General features: G+C 42.8%; 1 protein-coding gene across 11 annotated transcripts in view; it reads right to left on the bottom strand.

The window, feature by feature from the left end:
- The window catches only part of LOC137321323 (transcription factor 4-like), a 534,628-nt gene that overhangs the window by 199,658 nt on the left and 307,112 nt on the right, over positions 1-27,858 (bottom strand). The gene's annotated exons all lie outside the window — the stretch shown is intronic.

Raw genomic sequence — 27,858 nt, forward strand, 5'->3', positions numbered from 1 at the left:
AGCCAATGTCTCAGGCTGAGCCAGACTGTTCAAAACCTCAGCATCCTATTCAACCCCAAGAAGCTAAGCTTCTGACCCTACATCCTCTCCATCACAAATACGGTCTACTTCCACCTCTGTAACATCGTCCACCTCCATCTCTACCTCAGGCCATCTGCTGCCGAAACCCTCATATCCAGACTTGACTACTCTAATGCTCACACCATACCAACATCCTCTTTCCAAAATCTTCAGCTCATCAAAACTCAGCCACCTGTACCCTATCCGTATCAACACAACAACCACAACAACTTGCATTTATATAGCGCCTCACAGGAGCATAATCAGACAAAACTGACACTAAGCCAAAAAAAGAGACATTAGGACAGGTGAGCAGAAGCTTGGTCAAAGAGGTAGGTTGTAAGGAGCACCTTAAAAGGAGGAGAGAGAGGTGGAGGGATTTAGGGAGCCAATTCCAGAGCTTAGGGCCTAGACAGCTGAAGGTACGGCTGCCAATGATGGGGCAAAAGAGTAAGGGATGCACAAGAGGCTAGAGTTGGAGGAATGCAGAATTCTTCGAGGGTTGTAGGGCTGGAGGAGGCTACAGAGATAAGGAGGGGAGAGGCCTTGGAGAAATTTGAACATGAGGATGACAATGTTAAAATCAAGGAGCTGCTAGACCGGGAGCCAATGTAGATCAGCGAGCAGATGGGTGAATGGGACTTGGGCAGCTGAGTTTTTGATGAACTTCAGTCTATGAAGGGTGGGAGATGGGAGACCAGCCAGGAGAGCATTGGAATAACCGAGTCTGGAGGTAACAAAAGCATTGATGAGAATTTCAGCAGCAGATGGGCTGAGGCAAGCTTAGAGATAGGCGAAATTATGGAGGTGGAAGTAAGCGGTCTTTTTGATTGAGAGGATATAGGGTCGGAAGCTCAGCTCAGTGTCAAATAGGATGCTGAGCTTGCGCACAGTGTGGTTCACCCTGAGACAGTGGCCAGGGAGGGGAATGGAATCGATGGCTAGGGAACAGAGTTTGTGATGGGGTCCGAAAACAATGCCTTCAGTCTTCCCAATGTTTAATTGGAGGAAATTTTGGCTCATCCAGGACTGAATATCAAACAAGCAGTTTGACAACACAGAGGCAGTGGAGAGGTCGAGAGAGGTGGTGGTGAGGTAGAGGTGGGCATCATCAGCGTGCATGTGGAACCTGACATTGTGTTTTCGGATGAGAAATAAGGAGTCGGCCAAGGATAGATCCTTGGGGGACTCCACCCTCTCACCTAGCACCCCTCTGTTCCTTTGACTGTAGCCTCTTGTGCATTCCTTGGAATCTTTTTCCATGTTAAAGATGCTGTATAAATCCAAGTTGTTGTTGCTATACTACTAATTAATAAGTTAGGTACCGACCACCACACTTTTAACTCAGAGAAAAGGATTTAACAGCTCCCTAATGACTCAGTTAGTGAATGTTTGATTAATAGTTTCAAAAATATAAAGCCAGAATTAAGCAGAATATAAAGCCAGAATTAATTTGGACAATAACTTCATTGTGAAATAGATTTTCACCGCATGATCTTAAATCCTAGGGTTCAAATAAGCCCCACAGATCAGGGCCGTTACAGCTTCAATCACTGTCCAAGTTGAGTTTGCTCTCAGCTGACGCAGCTTTGGGGCACTACAATGTACAAGACCATGAGATAAATGCAGGCAAGGAAGGCCATTTGGTTGAATTTAGCTCAACCATCCAAAAAGAAAAACTTACAACCCCCGATCACAATTGACTCTCAAATGACTTAGAAGTTTTTGCTGCCGTGATTTGACCTGGAAACCTATGTCAAATATTGAATACTCTTTGTGTAAAGAACATTAGTCCAAAATTCACCTAATTAATTTGAAACTATTCTGTCTTTTCTTGCTATCTTGACTTACCTTGTAGTGCTCCAGATTTATGTTCTCTATAGCATTTAATATCTTGTACACTTCTATAAAGTTCTCCATTAGTCACCTTCTTTCAAAGCTAGTCCTGGTTTCTCCAGTTTTCCCTCATAGCACTGTCCCCTGATGCTAGGGAACACTGCTGCATATCTCTGCACTGCCTCCATGATGTAAATATTTCCCTTGTACCTTAGTAACCAAAGTGAGACACGGTAATAGAAAATGCTGGCTGACCAGACCATATAACCTCCTATGACTCGTACTCTACTTATTTGTCAAAATAATTCAGCATTCAGTTCATTTTATTCATTGTTGCTTCATAGTGACTTGACACATTTATGAACAACCTCCAAATCACTTTCAACTTCATGTAACCTACACAATTAATAGCTCACCAGTATTCATCTGGCCATTTTTCCCTCTGATGTGCAGCAACCTACACTTGTATCTATTTCACCCATTTACAGATTTTATCTTTCTGTGAATCCCAGCTACTTTTTCTGATCCCACTTCTCTCCCATAATTTGGTATCATCTGCAAACTTGTCATTAAGTTCCTGAGTTCAGGTTATTGATGCAATCAGAAATCGTAAGGGTCTCAGCACTAATCCCTTCTCCCCACTCTGACATTAATCCACTATCAAGAATTTACTACTTCCTTTTTAGTTTTTTTTAATCCATTTCCAGGTTTTATCTTGAATTCTAATTGCTTTGAGCTTATCTAGCAGTTTTTAATGCGGAATTATCCTTCTAACCCCTGCTAAGGAGGATATAAACATAGGGTTACTATCAAGGAACTCTATTTGCAAAGTGGAAATTTATAGGGGAGATGGGAAAGCACAAAATCTAATTTAATTGTGCGGCCCCTCAAGCTAACATTTTTTAACGCATTCTCGGGATGCGGGTGTTGCTGGCAAGGCTGGCATTTATTGCTATCCCTAGTTGCCCTGAGAAGGTGGCGCTACAGCCGAGGGCAATTAAGAGTCAACCACATTGGTGTGGGATTGGAGTCACATATAGGCCAAACCAGATCAGAACGGCAGGTTTCCTTCCCTAAAGGACATCACTGAACCAAATGGGTTTTTACGACAATTCGAAAGCTTCATGGTCACTTTTACTTTATTTCCAGATTTTTTTTTAAAAAAAGAACTGAATTCAGATTCTCAAACTGCCATGGTGGGATTTGAACGTAAGCACGAGGCAATGGAACCCTCTCCTACCAACTCTTATTGTCTTGGCTCACACACGAAGAACTGATCATTTGGCAAGGTAGCAGAGGGCTGAGGCACTCATGGAACGACATCGCAGCATAAAGTAGCCATCTTGAGGAGAGGAAGGGAGGAAATTGAGAAAAGGAGTTTTCCACCGCTCATCTTCTTTTTGTTTCCAACTTCTTGCCTTTTCCATTAGATGGGAGGGTGGGGATGGTGTAACATTCTATGCATCCACCTCAAACAGACAAGCTTTTTGCTGCACAGTGCCCTATCAACTATTCTGGTCCACAAGTGGTGAAATTTTCACAGTGAAAGCAGTTTCTGAATGACTTTTATAATATGTTTTGATCTCTGGGCTCTTGAGACAGCCGTTGTTGAAGATGTTACCAAAGAAAGTGTGCAAAAATTTAGCGAGTTGACAACTCTCCAATTTGCCCTTGTTCAATCCCTCTTCCTGCCTTAACAGAGATCAGGAACTCACTGTCTGCACAAATCTCAGGCAATTTACTTTGCTTCATCCTAAGAATTAAATCAGACTTTACTCATTCCACCCACTCTGGTGATAATGGAAATGCAGTGGCAGCTATAGAAAAGTACGCACTCTTACTGCAAAACTAGAATAGGTTAGATTCGTGACAGACAAAAGCTGAAGCCTGCATATATTATACAGATTTATATTTTAAAAAAGGATGAGCATCTGTTCATGGGTGCAATACGCTTTCAGCCATCTGTTATTCGCTATGTTATGCGACATTCACTATATAGCATGCACCTCAACACAAAACGCAAAATAACTAGAACTATGTATATATAAGGAGGGCATTGTATGTATTAAGATGATGTTCCTGAATAATTAAAACACAAGTCAATGCCTGGCCTCAAATAAAGTAGTGAGACTTGTTTTCGTACATATTGCACAATGAAGATATCCTGTCAATATAACGAAAAACGAGTCTTTCGATAACTAGCCAGCTGACTGCACAAATTTTCCTTTGGGCAAACTATGGAATGGTGATGCATTGGCTTATCCCTATCAGCAAGGAAATCATTAGTTTAGGAACTATAGTTTTAGAAGGTATACACTCCACTAAATTTAATTTTTTTAAAAACTCACTATACCCTGAAATATTGCCGCTGTATGACACTGGTAGTTCTCCTAGTTCCCATTTGTTATTTCTAAGAATTTCAATTATCCATATTTGAAACCCATAGGAGCTCCTACTTGAGTATGCAGTCCTCTCCAGAACTGCATGTCCTGGGCAGATTTATAGGATTTTAGACATTTACCACTCTTGATGAAGAAATGCTGATATGTTAAAATTTTCTTTCCTCTTTCAGATGCTGAGTTTGATTTCAGATGTGAATTGCAAACATTATTTACTTTTATTATTGACCACGCCTTGCTGTGTAAATCCTAAAGGGAAGATAATCCGTTAGTGGAATACTGGCAATGACCATTCATGTGGAATTTATTCATCGAGTTACATCAAAACAACTGCACAGAAACTGGCCATTCAGCCCAACTGGTCGATGCTGGCGTTTACGCCCCACACCAGCCTCCACCCTCCCTGGTTCATCTAACCCTATCAGGACACCCTTCCATTCCTTTCTCCCTCATGTGCTTATCTAGCTTCCCCTTAAATGCATCTACACTATTTGCCTCAACTACTCCTTGTGGTAGCGGGTTCCACATTCTTACCGCTGTTTGGATAAAGAAGTTTCTCCTCAATTCCCTGTTGGATTTATTAGTGACTATCTTATATTTATTTATGACCTTTAGTTTTGGACTCCCCCTACATCTATCCTATCAAACCCTATCATTACCTTAAAGACCTCTATCAGGTCATCCCTCAGCCTCGTCTTTTCTAGAGAAAAGAGCCCCAGCCTATTCAGCCTTCCCTGATGAGCTTATCCTTTCAGTTCTGGTACCATCTTTGTGAATCTTTTTACACCCTCTCCAATGCCTCTATATCCTTTCAATAATATGGAAACCAGAACTGTTCACAATACTCCAAGTGTGGTCCAACCAAGGTTCTATACAAGTTTAACATAACTTCTTTGCTTTTCAATTCGATAGCTCTAGAAATGAACCCCAATGCTTGATTTGCCTTTTCTCTGGCCTTATTAAACTGCATTGCTACTTTTAGTGCTTTGTGCATCTGCACCCCTTGCTCCTCTATCCCATTTAGACTCTTCTTATCCAAGCAATACGTGGCCTCCTTATTCTTCCTACCAAAATGCACCTGTATTGAAATTCATTTGCCAATTACACACACATTCTGCAAGTATATTAATGTCCTCTTGCGTTTTGACACATTCTTCCTTTGTATTAACTACACCACCCAAATTGGTGTTGTTCACAGATTTTGAATTCTATTTCCGATTCCCGAATCGAAATCGTTAATGTAAATTGTAAACAACAGTGATCCCAGCACCGATCGCTGCAGAACACCACTTCCCACCTTTTGCCAGTCTGAGTAGCTACCCTTAACCCCGACTGTCTGTTTTCTGTTTTGTAGCCATCTTGCTATCCATTCTGCTACCTGTCCCCTGACCTTAGCCATGAACCTACAATGTGGTACCTTATTGAGAGATTATTTGTCCGGTGTTGTTATTCAAGTCGCAGAAAAATGAAGAAAGGCATTAAGATCTGCTTAATAGATAGAAAAAGTGATGAAAATGAGATCAAGATGGAAAATGACACAAAATTAACGAAAGGCTTAGGAGAGTGTGAAAAGGTTCTAAACGAACAAGAAGGAATAAGACAATAAAAAATAGAAACAGGAAAGAAAAGCATCAAAAATAATCAAAAAGCCAAATGAGAAAAATTAAGGGGAAAGTATACTCATGCAAAGGGATGGAAGGTAAATTAATATCAATTTTCAATAATTTTTTTATATTAGTTCATGGGATATGGCGTCGCTGGCGAGGCCAGCTTTTCTTGCCCATCCCTAATTGCCCTCGAGAAGGTGGTGGTGAGCCGCCTTCTTGAACCGCTGCAGTCCATGTGGTGAAGGTTCTCCCACAATGCTGTTAGGAAGGGAATTCCAGGATTTTGACCCAGCGACAATGAAGGAACGGCGATATATTTCCAAGTCGGGATGGTGTGTGACTTGGAGGGGAACGTGCAGGTGGTGTTGTTCCCATGTGCCTGCTGCTCTTGTCCTTCTAGGTGGTAGAGGTCGCGGGTTTCGGAGGTGCTGTCGAAGAAGCCTTGGCGAGTTGCTGCAGTGCATCCTGTGGATGGTGCACACTGCAGCCACCGTGCACCGGTGGTGAAGGGAGTGAATGTTTAGGGAGGTGGATGGGGTGCCAATCAAGCTGGCTGCTTTATCTTGGATGGTGTCGAGCTTCTTGAGTGTTGTTGGAGCTGCACTCATCCAGGCAAGTGGAGAGTATTCCATCACACTCCTGACTTGTGCCTTGTAGATGGTGGAAAGGCTTTGGGGAGTCAGGAGGTGAGTCACTCGCCGCAGAATACCCAGCCTCTGACCTGCTCTCGTAGCCACAGTATTTATATGGCTGGTCCAGTTAAGTTTCTGGTCAATGGTGACCCCCAGGATGTTGATGGTGGGGGATTCGGCGATGGTAATGCCGTTGAATGTCAAGGGGAGGTGGTTAGACTCTCTCTTGTTGGAGATGGTCATTGCCTGGCACTTGTCTGGCGCGAATGTTACTTGCCACTTATCAGCCCAAGCCTGGATGTTGTCCAGGTCTTGCTGCATGCGGGCTCGGACTGCTTCATTATTTGAGGGTTTGCGAATGGAACTGAACACTGTGCAATCATCAGCGAACATCCCCATTTCCGACCTTATGATGGAGGGAAGGTCATTGATGAAGCAGCTGAAGATGGTTGGGCCCAGGACACTGCCTTGAGGAACTCCTGCAGCAATGTCCTGGGGGTGAGATGATTGGCCTCCAACAACCACTACCATCTTCCTTTGTGCTAGGTATGACTCCAGCCACTGGAGAGTTTTCCCCCTGATTCCCATTGACTTCAATTTTACTAGGGCTCCTTGGTGCCACACTCGGTCAAATGCTGCCTTGATGTCAAGGGCAGTCACTCTCACCTCACCTCTGGAATTCAGCTCTTTTGTCCATGTTTGGACCAAGGCTGTAATGAGGTCTGGAGCCGAGTGGTCCTGGCGGAACCCAAACTGAGCATCGGTGAGCAGGTTATTGGTGAGTAAGTGCCGCTTGATAGCACTGTCGACGACACCTTCCATCACTTTGCTGATGATTGAGAGTAGACTGATGGGGCGGTAATTGGCCGGATTGGATTTGTCCTGCTTTTTGTGGACAGGACATACCTGGACAATTTTCCACATTGTCGGGTAGATGCCAGTGTTGTAGCTGTACTGGAACAGCTTGGCTAGAGGCGCAGCTAGTTCTGGAGCACAAGTCTTCAGCACTACAGCTGGGATGTTGTCGGGGCCCATAGCCTTTGCTGTATCCAGTGCACTCAGCCGTTTCTTGATATCACGTGGAGTGAATTGAATTGGCCGAAGACTGGCTTCCGTGATGGTGGGGATATCGGGAGGAGGCCGAGATGGATCATCCACTCGGCACTTCTGGCTGAAGATGGTTGCAAACGCTTCAGCCTTGTCTTTTGCACTCACGTGCTGGACTCCACCATCATTGAGGATGGGGATGTTTGCAGAGCCTCCTCCTCCCGTTAGTTGTTTAATTGTCCACCACCATTCACGACTGGATGTGGCAGGACGGCAGAGCTTTGATCTGATCCGTTGGTTGTGGAATCGCTTAGCTCTGTCTATAGCATGTTGCTTCCGCTGTTTAGCATGCATGTAGTCCTGAGTTGTAGCTTCACCAGGTTGGCACCTCATTTTTAGGTACGCCTGGTGCTGCTCCTGGCATGCTCTTCTCCACTCCTCATTGAACCAGGGTTGATCCCCTGGCTTGTTGGTAATGGTAGAGTGAGGAATATGCCGGGCCATGAGGTTACAGATTGTGCTGGAATACAATTCTGCTGCTGCTGATGGCCCACAGCTCCTCATGGATGCCCAGTTTTGAGCTGCTAGATCTGTTCTGAATCTATCCCATTTAGCACGGTGGTAGTGCCACACAACACGTTGGATGGTGTCCTCAGTGCGAAGACGGGACTTCATCTCCACAAGGACTGTGCGGTGGTCACTCCTACCAATACCGTCATGGACAGATGCATTTGCGACAGGTAGATTGGTGAGGACGAGGTCAAGTAAGTTTTTCCCTCATGTTGGTTCGCTCACCACCTGCCACAGGCCCATTCTAGCAGCTATGTCCTTCAGGACTCGGCCAGCTCGGTCAGTGGTGGTGCTACCGAGCCACTCTTGGTGATGGACATTGAAGTCCCCCACCCAGAGTACATTTTGTGCCCTTGCTACCCTCAGTGCAATGGTAATGCTGTTGAATGTCAAGGGCAGGTGGTTAGACTCTCTCTTGTTGGAGATGGTCATTGCCTGGCACAAATGTTACTTGCCATTTATCAGCCCAAGCCTGGATGTTTTCCAGGTCTTGCTGCATGTGGGCTCGGACTGCTTCATTATCTGAGGAGTTGCGAATGGAACTGAACACTGTGCAAACATCAGCAAACATCCCCATTTCTGACCTTATGATGGAGGGAAGGTCATTGATGAAGCAGCTGAACATGGTGGGGTCGAGGACACTGCCCTGAGGAACTCCTGCAGCAATGTCCTGGGGATGAAATGATTGGCCTCCAACAACCACTACCATCTTCCTTGGTGCTAGGTATGACTCCAGCCACTGGAGAGATTTCCCCCTGATTCCCATTGACTTCAATTTTACTAGGGCTCCTTGGTGCCACACTCGGTCAAATGCTGCCTTGATGTCAAGGGCAGTCACTCTCACCTCACCAATGGAATTCAGCTCTTTTGTCCATGTTTGGACCAAGGCTGTAATGAGATCTGGAGCCAAGTGGTCCTGGCGGAACCCAAACTGAGCATCGGTGAGCAGGTTATTGGTGAGTAAGTGCCGCTTGATAGCACTGTCGACGACACCTTCCATCACTTTGCTGATGATTGAGAGTAGACTGATGGGGCGGTAATTGGCCGGATTGGATTTGTCCTGCTTTTTGTGGGCAGGACATACCTGGGCAATTTTCCACATTGTCGGGTAGATGCCAGTGTTGTAGCTGTACTGGAACAGTTTGGCTAGCAGTGCGGCTAGTTCTGGAGCACTGTAGCCGGGATGTTGTCGGGGCCCATAATACTTATATTCCTAATAAATAGCCTTGTTCTAGGAGAAATAAAATAAAAATAGGAGAGGAAAGCACAAAATTGAATCTGGGGCTTTTTGAAGTAAGCAGTGTCAGTCCCCATATTGTGCCTGTTCACACGTGTTCGGTCCTAGCCTACAATACCATTTTACGTTGATTACCCTTTTCCTCCCATTTTCACCTATTCCTCTTCTGAAGCCACTGGCTTAGCTGCCCTGTAAATATTTCACTTGAAAGGTATGAACCTTGATGGTGAATGTCAGCAAGCTATTTTACAATGTCCAATGTCCATACCTGTGTATTTTCCAGCAGCTGTCACTGGGTAGAGATCAGCAGTAGCAACCTTGGCCAATATTCCCCCACCCCCACCTTCTCCTTAGGCAAGAGCACTGAAACCAATTGTAGCACCCAATTGTACCATCCCATGTGACATCAACTAACTCAGGACAGACCAGAGTTTGAATTCGGCCATCAGGCACAGCCAATTAATTACCCTTAATGCAAGTATTCAGCTAAGCTTGCTAGATTGAGCTCTTTGCAGTAAATAAGGATGGCACCTGGAGGGACGCACACCGAAGTAAACTTTCAGTTAATCAGAAAGAAAAGCACAGGCAGTAGCCATTAAAACATCCACTCTCCAAACTATTTCTCCCTTCTAGTTAAACCAGAAAATGTAGCCATAGAGGATCCATGGAGATGCATAAAAATACTGCAAGTTGACTTGCCTTCCAGGTTTTCCTCTAATCTCAGGTCAACGCTCCCAACTCCACTCTCCAACAACAAAATTACTTTGTGCAGAAATTTCTGGCAATCCTAAGGAACCACCGAAGGTTCTGAACTTTAAATGAACCAAAATGTATTGCTTTTTTAAGTCTAAACTTTGTTTACTTTGACAGATTACTTCACTTGAACTAAAGATGATTGACAGCAATCGTCCCAAAATACACCAATCTGGGAATTGTTAAATGTCAATTCTTGACGACATCAATCTTAGGGTTTTTTTTTGGGAGGTTGGAAAATGAGGTGAAGTGGAGAAGGGGAGTTTGGAAAATTCAACTCGCTCTTCAAAAGTATCTGCTGGTGAGTAGTTTCTTGAAAGATCACATGGTGATCCGACTGAACTCAATTTAAAAGCAGAAGATGCTCTTGGGAGCTCATCTCTACAAATCTGGTTAAATTCTGCCAGGACATTTTTGAATGATTTGGCTTCCGTTATTTTGACCCATGCGGACAGATTGGACCACCGTGGCAGCATTTCTTCGTGCAATCACCCCTTTATCCCATCTGTGAGGTTGATGGATGTAACAAGACCAACATTTTTCTCGTTACTAAATATTCTTTGCATGTGCTTAATGAATCCCCAACACATTCAGCATCAAAAATTTTGTCAAGTAATTTTACAGATGCTGAACAATTAGATAAAGGTGCTTGTCCTGAAAGCTTAGTACTCAAGGGCTTATGAATTACTGAACAAAAGAGCAACAACTAAGCACAAGAATGTGCCTAAAACATCTGGATTTTTACACCCATCTAAGAGAAGTTCTGTCCTTTTCACTTTTTTGCGTTTCCACTGTGAGTGATGATGATCCCCAGTAAGATTCCTGAAGAATTTACAACACATTATTTTGAATACTTTACTCATTTTTGTTGTTACTGTTATTAATGTTCTTTTTAAAATTTCATGTTGGTTCATAGCTGTAATTTAGTTTAAGTTCCACAGTTAGTACCTCACTCAAGGGGCCAATCCTAAAGCCTGAACAGTGAGCAGGTTCTTCAACCATGGGACACCAGAGCTGAACCTGACCATGTCTTTCCTTGAGGTTCATACGTGCAGATGTTTCAGCAGGAGTCATTGGACAGTGATCAGGAACAGGACTGCAGGCTGAGACCAAATGTAGTGCCTATTTTGCCACCCCAACTAACAACATGGACCTGAATTTGACATGCGACCCTCTTGACTTTCTTGGCCATCTGGAAAGCTTTAAGGTTCGATTTTAACCTGGGGTGTGAGTGCGGCATGAAGGGGATGGGGAGGGCAACAAGCTCACATGGCCGTACCAGCATGAGGCCTGGACCATTTCAACCACTGGGCCTCGTTATCACCCTGGAACCGAATCTCTCACTTGAAGCTAGCGGGAATCACTACCTGGCTGACAGGCAGGAGAGAGATGTTGGGAGACAGGAAGTCGCCGTCAGGAACATGAGGTGAACAGTCCCCGGTACTAAGGAACGTCACGAGGGGTGGGTGGGCGGGATAAGAATATACGAACACAAGAAATAGGGGCCTTGTCCGCCATTCAATAAGATCATGGCTGATCTTCTACCTCAACTCCACTTTCCCACCCAATCCCCATATCCCTTGATTCATAAGTGTCCAAAAATCTATCGATCTCAGTCTTGAACATACTCAACGACTGAGCATTCACAGCCCTCTGGGGTACAGAATTCCAAAGATTCTCCTCATCTCGGTCCTAAATGGCCAACCCTTTATCCTGAGACTACGACCCCTAGTTCCAGACTCTCCAGCCAGGGGAAACAGCCTCTCCGCATCTACCCTATCAAACCTTCTAAGAGTTTCAATTAGATCACCTCTCATTCTTCTAAAATCCAGAGAGTATAGGCCCATTCTACTCAATCTCTCCTCATAGGTCAACCCTCTCATCCCAGGAATCAATCTAGTGAACCTAGATTGCTGGGATGCGATCACTGTTGGGAGGGGGTTGGGGGGGGAGGGGAGGCCCCAGGTTTCCTTGATGGAGCTGGAGGAGCACTCTTGCTCATTTTGGCCCTCAGGGAAACAATAAAACAATTTAAAAACTTACTTTGTTGGTCCTCTTCTGGCCCTGGATCCAGTTGGCGACAGTTTTCTGCGCGCGACTTGTGCAGTCGACATTAAAATAGCGTTGTGATATGGAAGTTGCCATCAGACCCCTATCTTTGAATATTGATGAGGCTCTCACCTCACGTGCCTCCTGAAAACCACAGTTAAAATAGTGGCCGGTGGGACTGCGCCACGAATGGAGAGGTAAGAACTCCGCCCCTATTTTAATCTCCACACGCCCGTTCTCATTGAGCACAGGGATTATAATTGGGAGTTTAAATTTCTACATATCATTAAATAAATTTAAAACAGAAATAGACAATTTCCTAGAAGTAAAGGGAATTAGGGGTTACGGGGAGCGGGCAGGAAATTGGACGTGAATTTAAATTTGAGGTTAGGATCAGATCAGCCATGATCTTATTGAATGGCGGAGCAGGCTCGAGGGGCCGATTGGCCTACTCCTGCTCCTATTTCTTATGTTCTTATCAGCAGAAGTTTATTTTATAATGGATTCACATAATGAGATCCTGTTTATCTAAACAGTTCGAAAAACAACCAAGTTTGGACAAGTGAATAACTGGATAACTAATTGTGTATTAATCCTTTTTTGGTACCATATCAATTAACTCTGATTCAATATGGAAACTGATACATAGTACAATAAAATAATTATACACGTAGGGTGTGCAGGAAGGTCCAGTCAATTTGGGAAAAGAATCTGCATTTATATATCACAGTATTACGTTCTTGGGACATTCCAAAGCACTTTGCAATTAATTTATTTACTTTTGAAAGTGTAGTCATTGTTGTTGCATAGCCAAAATACAGTGGCCAAATTATGCAAAGCAAGGTCTCACAAACAGGAAATAAATGAGCGATTAAATCCAACTGTTTGATCAACATTTGGTCACCCCTCCTAATCTCTCCTTTGGCTCGATATCAATTTATTCTTATGCCTTTGTGAAGAACATTAGGATGTTTTTCTATGTTGAAGATGGGGCCATAGTTTAACACCTCATCTGAAAAATGGTACCTCTGACAATGCAGCATTCCCATGATTCTGCACACGTTTCAGCTGTACTGGGCCTTGAACATACAACATTCTGAGTCAGAAACCAGAGTGCTGCCAACTGGGCCAAGCTAGCACTTAAGGTAGCATTCAGGTAAACAAGTATACTGTATATAGATGATAGCAACCTTTGCTTTCAACACTTGTTCAAAAATTAACAAAATAAAAGACATGTCCTGTCATGTGATCCAACACACACCCTCATTCCACAGTCATAAAATCAGGAATAACTGTCCATCACTTAATAGTGCCAGATCTTCAAATAACAATGCAAGAATCACCACATCAAGCAACAGCATGAGATCCTTCTACCAATTACTTTAAATTTATGCCCCCTGGTCACTGACCTCTCTGCTAAGGGGAACAGGTCATCCCTATCCACTCTATCTAGTCCCATCATAATTTTATATACCTCAATTAAATCTCCCCTCAGCCTCCTTTGTTCCAAAGAAACCATCCCCAGCCTATCCAATCTTTTCTCATAGCTAAAATTCTCCAGCCCTAGCAACATTCTCGTAAATCTCCTCTGTACCCTCTCTAGTGCAATTACATCTTTCCTGTAATGTGGTGACCAGAACTGTACGCAGTACTCAAGCTGTAGCCTAACCAATGTTTTATACTGTTCCAGCATAACCTCCCTGCTCTTATATTCTATGCCTCAGCTAATAAAGGAAAGTATCCCGTATGCCTTTTTAACCACCTCATCTACCTGTCCTGCCACCTTCAGGGATCTGTGGACATGAACTCCAAGGTCCCTTTGTTCCTCTACACCTCTCAGTATTCTCCCATTTATTGTGTATTCCCTTGCCTTGTTTGCCCTCCCCAAATGCATTACCTCACACTTCTCTAGATTGAATTCCATTTGCCACTTTTCTGCCCACCTGACCAGTCCATTGATATCTTCCTGCAGTCTACAGCTTTCCTCCTCACTATCAACCACACGGCCAATTTTTGTATCATCTGCAAATTTCTTGATCAAGCCCCCTACGTTCAAGTCTAAATCATTAATATATACCACAAAAAACAAGGGATCTAGCACTGAGCCTTGCGGGACCCCACTGGAAACAGCCTTCCAGTCGCAAGAACACCGGTCAACCATTACCCTTTGCTTCCTGCCACTGAGCCAATTTTGGATCCAACCAGCCACTTTCCCTTGGATCCCATGGGCTTTTACTTTTTTGACCAGCCTGCCATGTGGGACCTTGTCAAAAGCCCTGCTAAAATCAATGTACACTACATCAAACCCGTTACCCTCATCGACCCTCCTTGTTACCTCCTCAGAAAGTCCCTTAACAAATCCATGCTGACTGTCCTTGATTAACCCGTGCCTTTCTAAATGGCAATTTATGCTGTTCCTCAGAATCAATTCCAATAATTTGCCCACCACTGAGGTTAGACTGACTGGCTTGTAATTACTCGGTCTATCTCTTTTTCCCTTTTTAAGCAACGGTACAACGTCAGCAGCCCTCCAATTCTCTGCCACCACGCCTGTAGCCAGGGAGAATTAGAAAATGTTGGTCAGAGCCTCCGCTATTTCCTCTCTCGCTTCTCTTAGCAGTCTGGGATACATTTCATCCGGGCCTGGTGATTTATCTACTTTCAAAGATGCTAAACCCCTTAATACTTCCTCTCTCACTATGTTTATCCCATCCAATATTTCATATTCCTCCTCCTGAACTACAATGAGTAGTTAAGATCATGGCTGATCTTCTATCTCAACTCCACTTTCCTGCCCAATCCCCATATCCCTTGCTTCCCTTAGAGTCCAAAAATCTATCGATCTCAATCTTGAATATACTCTATGACTAAGCAGTCACAGCTCTCTGGGGTAGAGAATTCCAAAGATTCACAACCCTCTGAGTGAAGAATTCCAGAGGTGAGGTGAGAGTGACTGCCCTTGACATCAAAGGCAGCATTTGACTGAGTGTGGCACCAAGGAGCCCTTGTAAAATTGAAATCAATGGGAATCAGGGGGAAAACTCTCCAGTGGCTGGAGTCATACCTAGCACAAAGGAAGATTGTAGTGGTTGTTGGAGGCCAATCATCCCAGCCCCAGGATATTGCTGCAGGAGTTCCTCAGGGCAGTGTCCTAGGCCCAACCATCTTCAGCTGCTTCACCTTCCCTCCATCATAAGGTCAGAAATGGGGATGTTCGCTGATGATTGCAGAGTGTTCAGTTCCATTCGCAACCCCTCAGATAATGAAGCAGTCCATGGCCGCATGCAGTAAGACCTAGGCAACATCCAGGCTTGGGCTAATAAGTGGCAAGTAACATTCGCGCCAGACAAGTGCCAGGCAATGACCATCTCCAACAAGAGAGAGTCTAACCACCTCCCCTTGACATTCAACAGCATTACCGTTGCCGAATACCCACCATAAACATTCTGGGGGTTACCACTGAACAGAAACTTAATTGGACCAGCCACATAAATACGGTGGCTACAAGAGCAGATCAGAGGCTGGGTATTCTGCGGCGAGTGACTCACCTGCTGACTCTCCAAAGCCTTTCCACCATCTATAAGGCACAAGTCAGGAGTATGATGAATACTCTCCACTTGCCTGGAGTGCAGCTCCAACAATACTCAAGAAGCTCGACACCATCCAGGACAAAGCAGCCCGCTTGATTGGCACCCCATCCACCACAAAAACATTCACTCCCTTCAACACCGGCGCACCATGGCTGCAGTGTGCACTATCCACAGGATGCACTGCAGCAACTCACCAAGGCTTCTTTGACAGCACCTCCCAAACCCACGAACTCTACCACCTAGAAAGACAAGGGTAGCAGGCACATGGGAACAATACCACCTGCACGTTCCCCTCCAAGTCACACACCATCCTGACTTGGAAATATATCGCCGTTCCTTCATCGTCGCTGGGTTATAATCCTGCAACTCCCTTCCTAACAGCACTGTGGGAGAACCTTCACCACACAGACTGCAGCAGTTCAAGAAGGCGGCTCACCACCACCTTCTCAAGGGCAATTAGGGATGGGCAATAAATGCTGGCCTAGCCAGTGACGCCCACATCCCATGAACTAATAAAAAAAGAAATTTTTCCTCACCTCAGTCCTCAAGACCTGTTATCTTGAGACTATGACCCCTAGTTCTAGATTCCCCAGTCAGGGGAAACAGCCTCTCAGCATCTAAGAATTTTATACGTTAAGCCCTCTAAGAATTTTATACATTTCAACGAGATCACCTCTCATTCTTCTAAACTCCAGATATTATAGGTCCATTCTACTCAATGCAGTTAAGAAGCATGAAAATAACACAGTGCTCCAATCTTGGGATTCAGGGTGATGTGATAGCTACCACTCAAGCTGTGCTTGTTTAAGAAGCGAACTAGCTTTTGAGTCACTTCAAGGATTCCATCTTCTGTGTAACTAGCCCGGAGTAGATGTTGAAAAAAAATGGCTGTTCAAACCCATTTTAGAAACAAGGGAATGGCAAACATCACCCAGTGTAGTCACTATCAATTTAAATAATATTTTTCCTTTAAATTGTATTTAAAAAATATAACGACAGCTCATTCAAACAAAGTACCGAGCTCCACAAAGCAAGCTCTATTTTGCTTGATGACTAGCGATCTGAAGTATGGATGACTCATCAGTGAAATCCCAGCATTTTAATTGATCTCGTTAGAAACTAAAGAAAGTTAGTGATAAGTACAGAAGGTTTTCCACAAAATGATTCTTTTTAAATCACTTTTAAATTGATATCATTAATTACTTCTCAACATTACTTACCCCTAAATCACACACAACTCATTAGCAAACTTTCCAATATATGCACAACTCCTTTAAGTAATCTCACCAATAAATGAAGCTTCTGACTATACACAATATAAGTTTCACAGAACAATCTTTCCAGATAGACATCACTTTCCAATCTTTTACCAGAAAATCACTTGATGAGACTACACGCTTACCTAAATTGCGCACGGCTCCTTAGCAAACTTCCCAACAGCAGCATGGCTCTCTTAATTTAATATATCTCACTGGTAATGAGATACCACAACAGTTTTTTTCCAAACCTGGTTAAGGTGTCACTTCACCAACCTTCAGCTTATTTAGGTCAATATTAAATACCGAAATTATTACTTTATCATTACATGTAATCAACTTTCACCACACTGAGCCAATTACTGTACTTTCTGAGTAGTGAATGGGTTTCCTAATCTAAATTCTAATCACCCTGTCATTCACAACAGACTTAGTAATGCTTCACTAGCACAGTATTCACATGCAAAACACTCTAAATAGGCCAATTACAATCCATCTCCTGTTCTTCAGTTAACCCGCTGAGAACTGAAGGACTATTGCAGCAGCCAGACGCTAAATAATAAAAAAAAAGGAGCTCTTTTGTAAATTAGTGAACATGTCTATATGCCTGAATTTCTTTCACATGGTGCGACATAGCAACGCCCACTGTCTCAGTCAAAAGAGACGGAGGACGCACCAAAGGGAGCATGGTAGACAATTCCCGCGAAGCGGAAAATAAATCACTTCACAAACACATTTTGTTGATAGCTCAACTTTTACTTGTAATGAAAAGAAATAATAGATTAGTTATGAAGCAATTATTTTTATTTATTGTTGCTTCGTTTTGGGGGAAGAGGTAGGGAGTCTAAGTGCAATGGAGAGTGCACAATTTCAGTAACAATCAAGTTATTTAGGCTCCAAAATAAACATGGAACTCTGACTTGTCTGGTTGAAATGGTAAATTCTGTGATCTAAGCAAAAGTGAAGTTCACTTCTCAGAATTTAAAGCTGAAAGCATTTAATTAACATTACTATTTGCGCAGATTGGATCCATAAACTAAAAATTCCATTTTATTTTGTGATGGTTACTACTTAGGTTGAAAAATGTCATATCTTGCTCTCCTCACCTCCGCATTCAGCGTCTGTGTTGTTATATTGTGAATCTATCACAGGTACTGTTTGACACCAGAATCTGTTTTCAGGGTGGAGTGAGCTTCCTACTGTTTCATATTACTATCACTTCAACCATTTCCTGTTTTCCATTTATGCACTTTACAGGTGTGTGTGTCGCCACAGAAAGTTAAGTCTTGTCCATTTCAAGTCTAAGTACACATTTAACGATGTGATAAGGGTTCATTACTGCCAGTCAACCACTCTGGCACTGAAAATTAACTATGACAAGTATGGAGTCTCATTCCCTCATGTTTAAATTGTTGTTGGAGATTTTTTAAATGTCAAATTTTTAATTACATTTAAAAAAAAACTTTTCCTTTCTGTCTCTTTTTTCTCTCAATCCAGTCTTTCTTTCCCTCTCTTTATTTCTCTTTACGTCCCTGATTTAACAATGAATTTACCTACTCTAATTTACATTCCTTCTCAGTCCTTGCGCTGTATATTTCTCAAAGTTTCAATATGATTGATTAAGGAGATACACAGTTGCTTGCCCTGTTCGCTAAGGTCCCAGATGCCTTGTTTCCCTCGCTGCGACGTTATCACCTCGCACTTTCAGCAACTTGCCATGCAAAAATTTTAAAAGCCTAAGCATGCATGGGCAAGTCTAACTAACAGCAGACGCTGTTAGATGCCCTACCACAGCAAATCATGGCCCAATGTCTCAATGATGCTGCTTTTTGGATTATAGAATAAAATGCTGATAACTGGTAATTATATATTTTTTTTAAGTATTCCTCGCTGAATATGTAATTTTATCAATTCTGCTCCTGTATCACCTACAGAACAGTTTTATAAATCCACATTCTGATCTGCATTCTCGTCACATAACCAGCTGACTCCAACTGTTTAAGGCTTATGTTCTGTCATCAGTGGTCCAAAGTTCACAGGGCCTCTACTTCATTCAACCAATTATTCTATTAGGAGGATTTTAACTCTTCATTGCTGCTAATGAATGTGTTTGAATGGCATGTTAATGAAATCAAACTGTAACATAAACTTCAGGGAAAGTAATTTGTTCCAACTGTAAGATACGCTTAGATGAAAATCATTTTTTTTAAATCAGAAAGTGTGGTGGGGGGCGGGGAGAGAAGAGAGAGAGATGGATAGATATGAACTCCTCAGGGAAAGTCAGCATTGAAACAGTAGAAAATAAAATGCCTTTTTAAGCTGTGGTGCCCCTCAAATGAGTATTTATTTCTCAGAGAGTAATGTGAGTAGAAGCCATAGAAATCAGCCTGTTTGGGGAGGAGGAGAATGTTGCTTCTCAATACTATGAGTTAGAAAGTTAAGAACTAGAGTACACAGTTACATGGGTCACTAAAACAAACCTCTATGAAGAAACTTAAACATTACTTAAAATCGTAAACTGCCAGGTTCTGTTTGTTACTAAAAGAATGGCAAGTCCAAGAACAGAAGTCAACAGTTCAATTATACAAATTGCTTATATTGAAACAGATCTTAAAAGGATCATTCCTTCCCCACTCAAACAAAAAAAAGTTTTTGAAATAAGTGGTGAATTCACAAGGCCCACACATGTTAACACAATTTTGGTTGTGTGCAGGTACTACTCTTAACGATAGGTTGTCACATGTCTCTCTTCCATTTTCATTGAATGACATCCAGAAGCAAGTTTGAATTCCCTCCCTCTTTCCAACTATCCCACCACATGACTATGGAGTTGTGTCTGAAATGTAAGATGAAATGGAAAGTGAATTAGTATCATCTTATTGGAGGGGTGATAAATTTGATGCTCATCAAGTTGAAGGATATTAACTCTGGGAAATAAAAAGAAAAAGGCTTTCATTTATATAGCAGCTTATCACACTTCTCTGTATTGCCTAAAGAGCTTTGTGTACAATGTATCACTTTGAAATGTAGCAACTGTTGTTATGTAGACAAATGTGGCAGCCATATTGCTTACAGCAAGATCCCACAAACACTACTAAAGAAGAAAGAATTTGCATTTAGATAGCGCCTTTTATGGCCTCAGGACATCCCAAAGCACTTTGAAATGTAGTCACTGTTCTAATGTAGGAAATGTTATAATGAGATGACTGATCAGTTCATTTGTTTTTAGTAGTGTTGACTGAGGCAGGATTGCTGGGAAAACTCCCTCCTCTGAATAGTGCCATGACATTTTTAGTTACTGGCTGCATGGTAACAAGAAGTGGAACCATGAAAAGGATGTACCACAACGATGGACCATCAAGGATGCGGGAAAAGAGGATGAAGTAGACAACTGTGCCACAGGCTGCTGAGAGATTCAAGAGGACAAGGGGGTATTGACACGCCTTCGATATAGTCACAAAGAATGGTGCTGGCTAATTTTACCAGGACAGTCTCAGCATTATGGACAAGATGGAAAATAGACTAAACAGAATCGTGCGAATGGTAACCACAGGGCTGGATGGCAATGATATGTTTCAGAACCTTAGATAGGAAGAGGCTAGAAATGGGTCAGCACTCGGAGAAGCCTGAGGATTCATGAGTGGGGTGTTTAAGGAGGGGGTAGTTACAGAGGTTTTGAAGGGATGGGTGAACAATGCCTGTGGAGATGCAGCAGCTTATGACGTCAGTGAACCGTGAACCGAGGAGAGGTTGCTGAATCGTTAGGAGTTGGGTCAGGGTCTCATGAAACAGATAACTCTGATGAGGAGAAGCTAGAGTGTGTGGGGATTGGGTCAGGGGAGACAAGGAGGAAAAAGATTAGACGATTAAAGAAGCCATGCATATAGCCTCAGTTTTGGGTACGAGAACGTGGGGAGGAAAAGAGAAGACGAGGACATCATGGGTAATTTGATCCGGATGAGCACACTAAAATCATAAGCAAGGGTGCTGGTGAACATGTTGACAGCAATATTATGTCAAATCAAGCAGCAGAGAAAGAGGAGCTGGGACTTAGAGAGGGTGCTGGTGAAAGAACTAGGGACATAGTTTCGCCAGAGGCAAAGGATCAGGGGCTTGGAGGTGGGCAGGAAGATGTGCATTGTAAGGAAGCATCAGAGATTGCCTGGTCATTGATCAGAAGTGCTGAGAATATGAAAAGGTCAGACAGGAAAAGATCAGTTAATCCATCCAGCCTGTCCCTTATTGTTGTTATGCCTAATGTATCAGATCAAGAGACTCCCAAGCCTCTTGGTGCCCTCCATGTAGTCTCCAGGGGGAGGTGAAAACCCAAATCACAAACCAAAGCTAATGAGGGAAAAAAATCTAGAAAATTCCTCTCTGATCCCTCTAAGCAATTGAAACTAGTCCAGGAGACCACAGTGACCTGACGTATATTAGTTGGCAGCTACCTCTTGTATGAGGCATTCTCCACCCCAATCAGAAACCAGACCAGCTGTCTCTTGAAGGTACACAGTGAATCAGCACTCACTGCATAAGCTGGCAATTTGATCCACAGCTCTACTATTCTCTGGGAAAAGAAGAACTGCCTAACATCTAACCTACTTCTTTTCTTACGTAATTTGTACGCATTACCCTTGGTCTTCCCATACTATCAAATTGAAATAATGTTAGCATGCATACCATTTAATACCTTCGTTCTTTTATAGACTTCAGTCAAATCGCCTGAATATAAGTATATAAACCCAACTCCTTAAGGCTATCTGTGTAGCTAAGGCGTTTTAAACTGGGTATCATTCTTATAGCCCTCCTCTGAACCTTTTCAAAAGTCACAATATCACCCACCATGTGAAGGGACCAGAACTGGTTACAATGTTCTAAATGAGGTCTAACCAAGGTCTTGTACAAGGACAAAATAGTATGTTTCATTTTCTAATGGATAGTCCTGTGAATGCAGCCCAGTACCCTATTTGCCACAGCTGTAGCTTCTCAAGATTGGTTGTGAACCTTTAGAAAGTTATTTTTATCACTTCAGCGTGACAGTTTGACTCAGCTTGTAGCACTTTTACCTGTGGACCAGAAAGTTGAGAGTTCAAGGCTGATACCAGGAGTTTGAACTCAATCTAGACTGATATTCCAGTGCAGTAGTCATTTAAGTATCGCATTGTTGCAGGTGCCACCCTTCAGATGAGATGATAGATTGAGGGCTGGTTGTCTGTTCTGGCACTTCAAGGGGATATTAAAAACCCCATGGCATTCATAGTATCATAGTATGTTATAGCACAGGAGGCCGCCATCTGGCCCAACGTGACTGTGCCGGGTCCTTGAAAGAGCTATCCAATTAATCCCACTCCCCTGCTCATTCCCCATAGCCCTGTAATTTTGTTCCTTTCAGTATTTATCCAATTCCCTTTTGAAAGTTATTATTGAATCTGCTTCCACCACACTTTCAAATGTAAGGAATCTTACAACACCAAGTTATAGTCCAACTGTTTTATTTGAAAATCACAAGCTTTCGGAGGCTTTCTCCTTCGTCAGGTGAGTGTGGGATTCCTTGGAAGGTTACCGCATTTATAGTCAGAGAACAATACCTGGTGATTACAGATAATCTTTCCAACTGCCCGTTGTCAAGGCAATCAAAGTGTTCAGACAGAGAGATGTTACCTACAGGACCACCGAATACACAAACGGCCAGAACAAAAGACAGAGAGAGAGAAACATCCGAAAGGAAGGGAAAGACAGAGAATGACCCGTTGTATTAAAAACAGATAACTTTTTCTCCTGCAACGTATGAGGTAGACAACGTTGCAGGAAAGAATGCCCCGGAGCATGGTACATTGGCGAGACCATGCAGACACTGCGACAACGGATGAACGGACACCGCGCAACAATCGCCAGACAGGAGGGTTCCCTCCCAGTCGGGGAACACTTCAGCAGTCAAGGACATTCAGCCACCGATCTTCGGGTAAGCATTCTCCAAGGCGGCCTTCGAGACACACAACAATGCAAAATCGTCGAGCAGAAATTGATAGCCAAGTTCCGCACCCATGAGGACGGCCTCAACCAGGATCTTAGGTTCATGTCACGCTACACGTAACCCCACCAGCGAGAAAAAGTTATCTGTAACATAGGATGCATCCCATCTGGACCAGGTGACTTTTCTACTTTGAGTACAGCCAACCTTCGAAGTACCTCCTCTTCATCTATTTTTATCCTATCCAATATCGCTACTACCTCCTCCTTTACTGTTACATTGGCAGCATCCTGTTCTCCAGTGAAGACAGATGCAAAGTATTCATTTAGTACCTCAGCCATACCCTCTGCCTCCACAAGATCTCCGTTTTTGTCCTTAATCGGCCCCACCCTTCATTTGACTACCCTTTAGCTATTTATATGTTTATAAAAGACTTTTGGGTTCCCTTATGGTATGATGAACTCCTGATCTGCTATCTCCTGGCCAACATTCCTCCCTCAACAAAAAAACTGTCAAGCTGATGTTATTTTATATATATTTAAGAAGACTGCCCCACTTACAAGCAATGTACTTATAATGGGAGGTACACACCCTCTTGCAACTCCTATAGTTACAAGTATTTACAACCTCTCCAGCTGTACATGTATATTACCTAATTAACTGCTGGAACATAGGAACAGGAGTAGGCCATTTCCAGTAGAGTCTGTTCTGCCATTCAGTGAGATCATAGCTGATCTGTGACCTAACTCCATATACTCACCTTAGCCCCATATCCCTTACTACCTTTGGTTATCAAAAATCTATCAATCTCAGATTTAAAATTAACAATTGAGCTAGCATCAACTGCCGTTTGCGGAAGAGAGTTCCAAATTTCTACCACCCTTTGCGTGTAGAAGTTTTTCCTAATTTCACTCCTGAAAGTCCTGGCTCTAATTTTTAGTCTATGTCCCCTTGTCCTAGACTCCCTAACCAGCAGAAATAGTTTCTCTCTATCTACCCTATCAGTTCCCCTTAATATCTTGAAAACTTCGATCACATCATTCCTTAATCTTCTAAATTCCAGGGAATATAACCCTAGTTTGTGTAATCTCTCCTCGTAATTTAACCCTTGAAGTCCAGGTATCATTCTAGTAAATCTATGCTGCACTCCCTCCAAGGCCAATATATCCTTCCTAAGGTATAGTACCCAGAACTGAACACAGTACTCCATGTGTGGTCTAACCAGGGCTTTATATATTGTAGCGTAACTTCTACCCCTTTATATTCTAGTCCTCTAGATATAAAGACCAGCATTCCATTAGCCTTTCTGATTATTTTCAGTACCAGTCCATGACATTTTAATGATCTATGTACATGGACCCCTAAGTCTCTTTGGATCTCAACAGTTTCGAGCTTTTCACCATTTAGAAAGTACTCTGATCTATCCTTTTTAGGGCCAAAGTGGATGACCTCACACTTGCTCACATTGAAATCCATTTGCCACAGTTTTGCCCATTCACTTAATCTATTAATATCTCTCTGTAATTTTAGGCTTCTATCTACACTGCTTACAATGCTGCCTATCTTTGTGTCATCGGCAAACTTAGATATGTGGCTCTCTATCCCGTCATCTAAGTCATTAGTAAATACAGTGAATAGTTGAGGCCCCAACACAGATCCCTATGCGACACCACTAGTCACATCCTGCCAATTTGAGTACCTACCCATTTTCCCTACTCTCTGCCTCCTACTGCTCAGCCAATTTCCTAACCAGGTCAATAATTTGCCAACAATTTCATGAGCTTCAAATTTAGCTGACAGTCTCTTATGAGGGACTTTAGTGAATGCCTTCTGGAAGTCCATATAAACAACATCCATTGACATTTCACTGAGCACCACTTTAGTCACCTCTTCAAAAAATTCAATCAGGTTCGTCAGGCATGACCTACCCATTACAACTCCATGCTGCCTCTCTCTGATCAGCTGAAAATTTTCAAGGTGTTCAGTCACTCTATCCTTAATTATAGACTCTAGTAATTTCCCGACAATAGATGTTACGCTAACTGGTCGATTATTCCCTGGTTTCCCTCTCTCACCTTTCTTAAATAGCGACATGTGCAATTTTCCAATCTAAAGGAACGGTTCTTGAATCGAGAGAACTTTGGAAGGTTATAGTTAGGGCATCTGCAATGTTCTCACCTACTTCCTTTAAAACCCTGGGATGGAAACCATCTGGTCCTGGGGATTACATTATCAGTTTTTAAGGGGCCCACATTGCTCTTGGCCACCCTCTTTTTCCTAATATAATTGTAAACATTTTTTGAGTTGATTTTGATATCCCTTGCAAGTTTATTTTCATACTCCCTTTTTGTAGCTTTTACCATCTGTTTTGTCACCCTTTGCTGTTCTTTGTATCTCTCCCAGTCGCCAGGATCTGTGCTATTTTTGCATTTTTGTATGCTTTTTCTTTTAGTTTTATGTTGTCCCTTACCTCTTTTGTTGTCCATGGTTGTTTTTTTTGCCAAGTAGAGCTCTTGCCTCTTAGCGGGATAAATTGGTTCTGTATCACGTTAAATTCATTTTTGAACACCTCCCACTGATCTTCTGTCCTTTTGCCTAATAACAGATTTGCCCAGTTTACTGTGGACAGTCTCTGTCTCATACTATGATCGCTACTGGATAAATGTTCACGCACCGTTAGGCTCTTAATTAAATCTGGCTCATTACTCATTATTAAATCTAATATGGCCTGCCCCGTTATTGGTTCTAGGACATATTGTTGCAAAAAGCTTTCCTGAACAAACTCAAGAAATTCTGGAGAGGTGACATTATAAAATACAAGAAACCAGAAAAGAGGATGAGGTATCAACCCCCGTTGACTAGAAGGTATGCCACTATAAAAAGACTAGTAAGGACCCAATTTGATCCCCAGTTTGTATTGAGTTTGCTCATGTCATCCAGAACAATGGCACCGATTCTATAAATGGCCGTACAATCCTGGGCCAGGAGCCAGAGCCAGGGCGAGGGAAGAGGCAAGAAGGGGGAAAATTACTATCCAGCGATCCATTATGTAAACTACATGCATGTGAACACCAAGTGAAGACAGAATAGGCTTTGGTTTAAGAACATAAGAACATAAGAAATAGGAGCAGGAGTCGGCCAATCGGCCCCTCGAGCCTGCTCCGCCATTCAATAAGATTGTGGCTGATCTGATCCTAACCTCAAATCTAAATTCATGTCCAATTTCCTGCCCGCTCCCCGTAACCCCTAATTCCCTTCACTTCGAGGAAACTGTCTATTTCTGTTTTAAATTTATTTAATGATGTAGCTTCCACAGCTTCCTGGGGCAGCAAATTCCACAGACCTACCACCCTCTGAGTGAAGAAGTTTCTCCTCATCTCAGTTTTGAAAGAGCAGCCCCTTATTCTAAGATTATGCCCCCTAGTTCTAGTTTCACCCATCCTTGGGAACATCCTTACCGCATCCACCCGATCAAGCCCCTTCACAATCTTATATGTTTCAATAAGATCGCCTCTCATTCTTCTGAACTCCAATGAGTAGAGTCCCAATCTACTCAACCTCTCCTCATATGTCCGCCCCCTCATCCCCAGGATTAACCGAGTGAACCTTCTTTGTACTGCCTCGAGAGCAAGTATGTCTTTTCTTAAGTATGGACACCAAAACTGTATGCAGTATTCCAGGTGCGGTCTCACCAATACCTTATATAACTCCAGCAATACCTCCCTGTTTTTATATTCTATCCCCCTATCAATAAAAGCCAACATTCCGTTGGCCTACTTGATCACCTGCTGCACCTGCATACTAACTTTTTGATTTTCTTGCACTAGGACCCCCAGATCCCTTTGTACTGCAGTACTTTCCAGTTTCTTGCCATTAAGATAATAACTTGCTCTCTGATTTTTCCTGCCAAAGTGCATAACCTCACATTTTCCAATATTGTATTGCATCTGCCAAATCTCCGCCCACTCACCCAGCCTGTCTATATCCGCTTGTAGGTTTTTTATGTCCTTCTCACTCTCTACTTTCCCTCCCATCTTTGTATCATCTGCAAACTTTGATATGTTACACTCGGTCCCCTCCTCCAAATCGTTTGTTCCTAAGAGTCAAGTGACCTGTTGACCATCATGCCCAAAGCTTACACATGAAAATTTGCCACCAGGTGAAGTGCCAGAGGGCCAAGGTACCCATGGAACCATACTCTTGCATGATCAGTGCCTTAGGAGAGGAGGTGTAATAGCTGGGAAGGCAAGATGACATGGCTTGGATTGTGTCTAGCAGGAAGTATTGAGCTACTATTCTTCCAAAGTGACTAGAGGCTCCCCTTCCCTCCTCAAATCTGCAATGACCAGTTTTGTTTGTGGTTGGCTGAAGATGCATTGAAGCCAAGCAAAGTATTGATTTGAAAAGTGAAAGGGTGCTTGACATAATTATAAACGAATTATACTCAGTGTTTCCTGCTCACCCCCCGTGTGACATCATGTTACTGTTTCCTATTTGCTTTCTTTAAAAATAACAGCAGCTTCCCCAACAGATGCAATTAGCATTCACAAAGGGAACATACCTAAATAATTGGGCAAAGTTTTAAAACTCTGAATACAGGAGACACGAGGAGGGCAGTAGTTTATATTACAATTATTTCCCTCTATAAGGTTAGAGTATTTTTTAAATCAAAAAGAAGAAAAAAAGCATACACTGGTACTGTTCTATTTTATTTTTTAAAAATACCACAGGGAGTAGGGATAAACAGGTCATTTTCAGGTTGACAGGCTGTAACTGGTGGAGTGCTGCGAAGATCAGTGCTTGGGCCTCAGCTATTTACAATCTATATTAATGACTTAGATGAAGGGACCA

Source organism: Heptranchias perlo, chromosome 1 (genome assembly GCF_035084215.1).
Source record: "Heptranchias perlo isolate sHepPer1 chromosome 1, sHepPer1.hap1, whole genome shotgun sequence".
NCBI classification, from domain to species: domain Eukaryota; kingdom Metazoa; phylum Chordata; class Chondrichthyes; order Hexanchiformes; family Hexanchidae; genus Heptranchias; species Heptranchias perlo.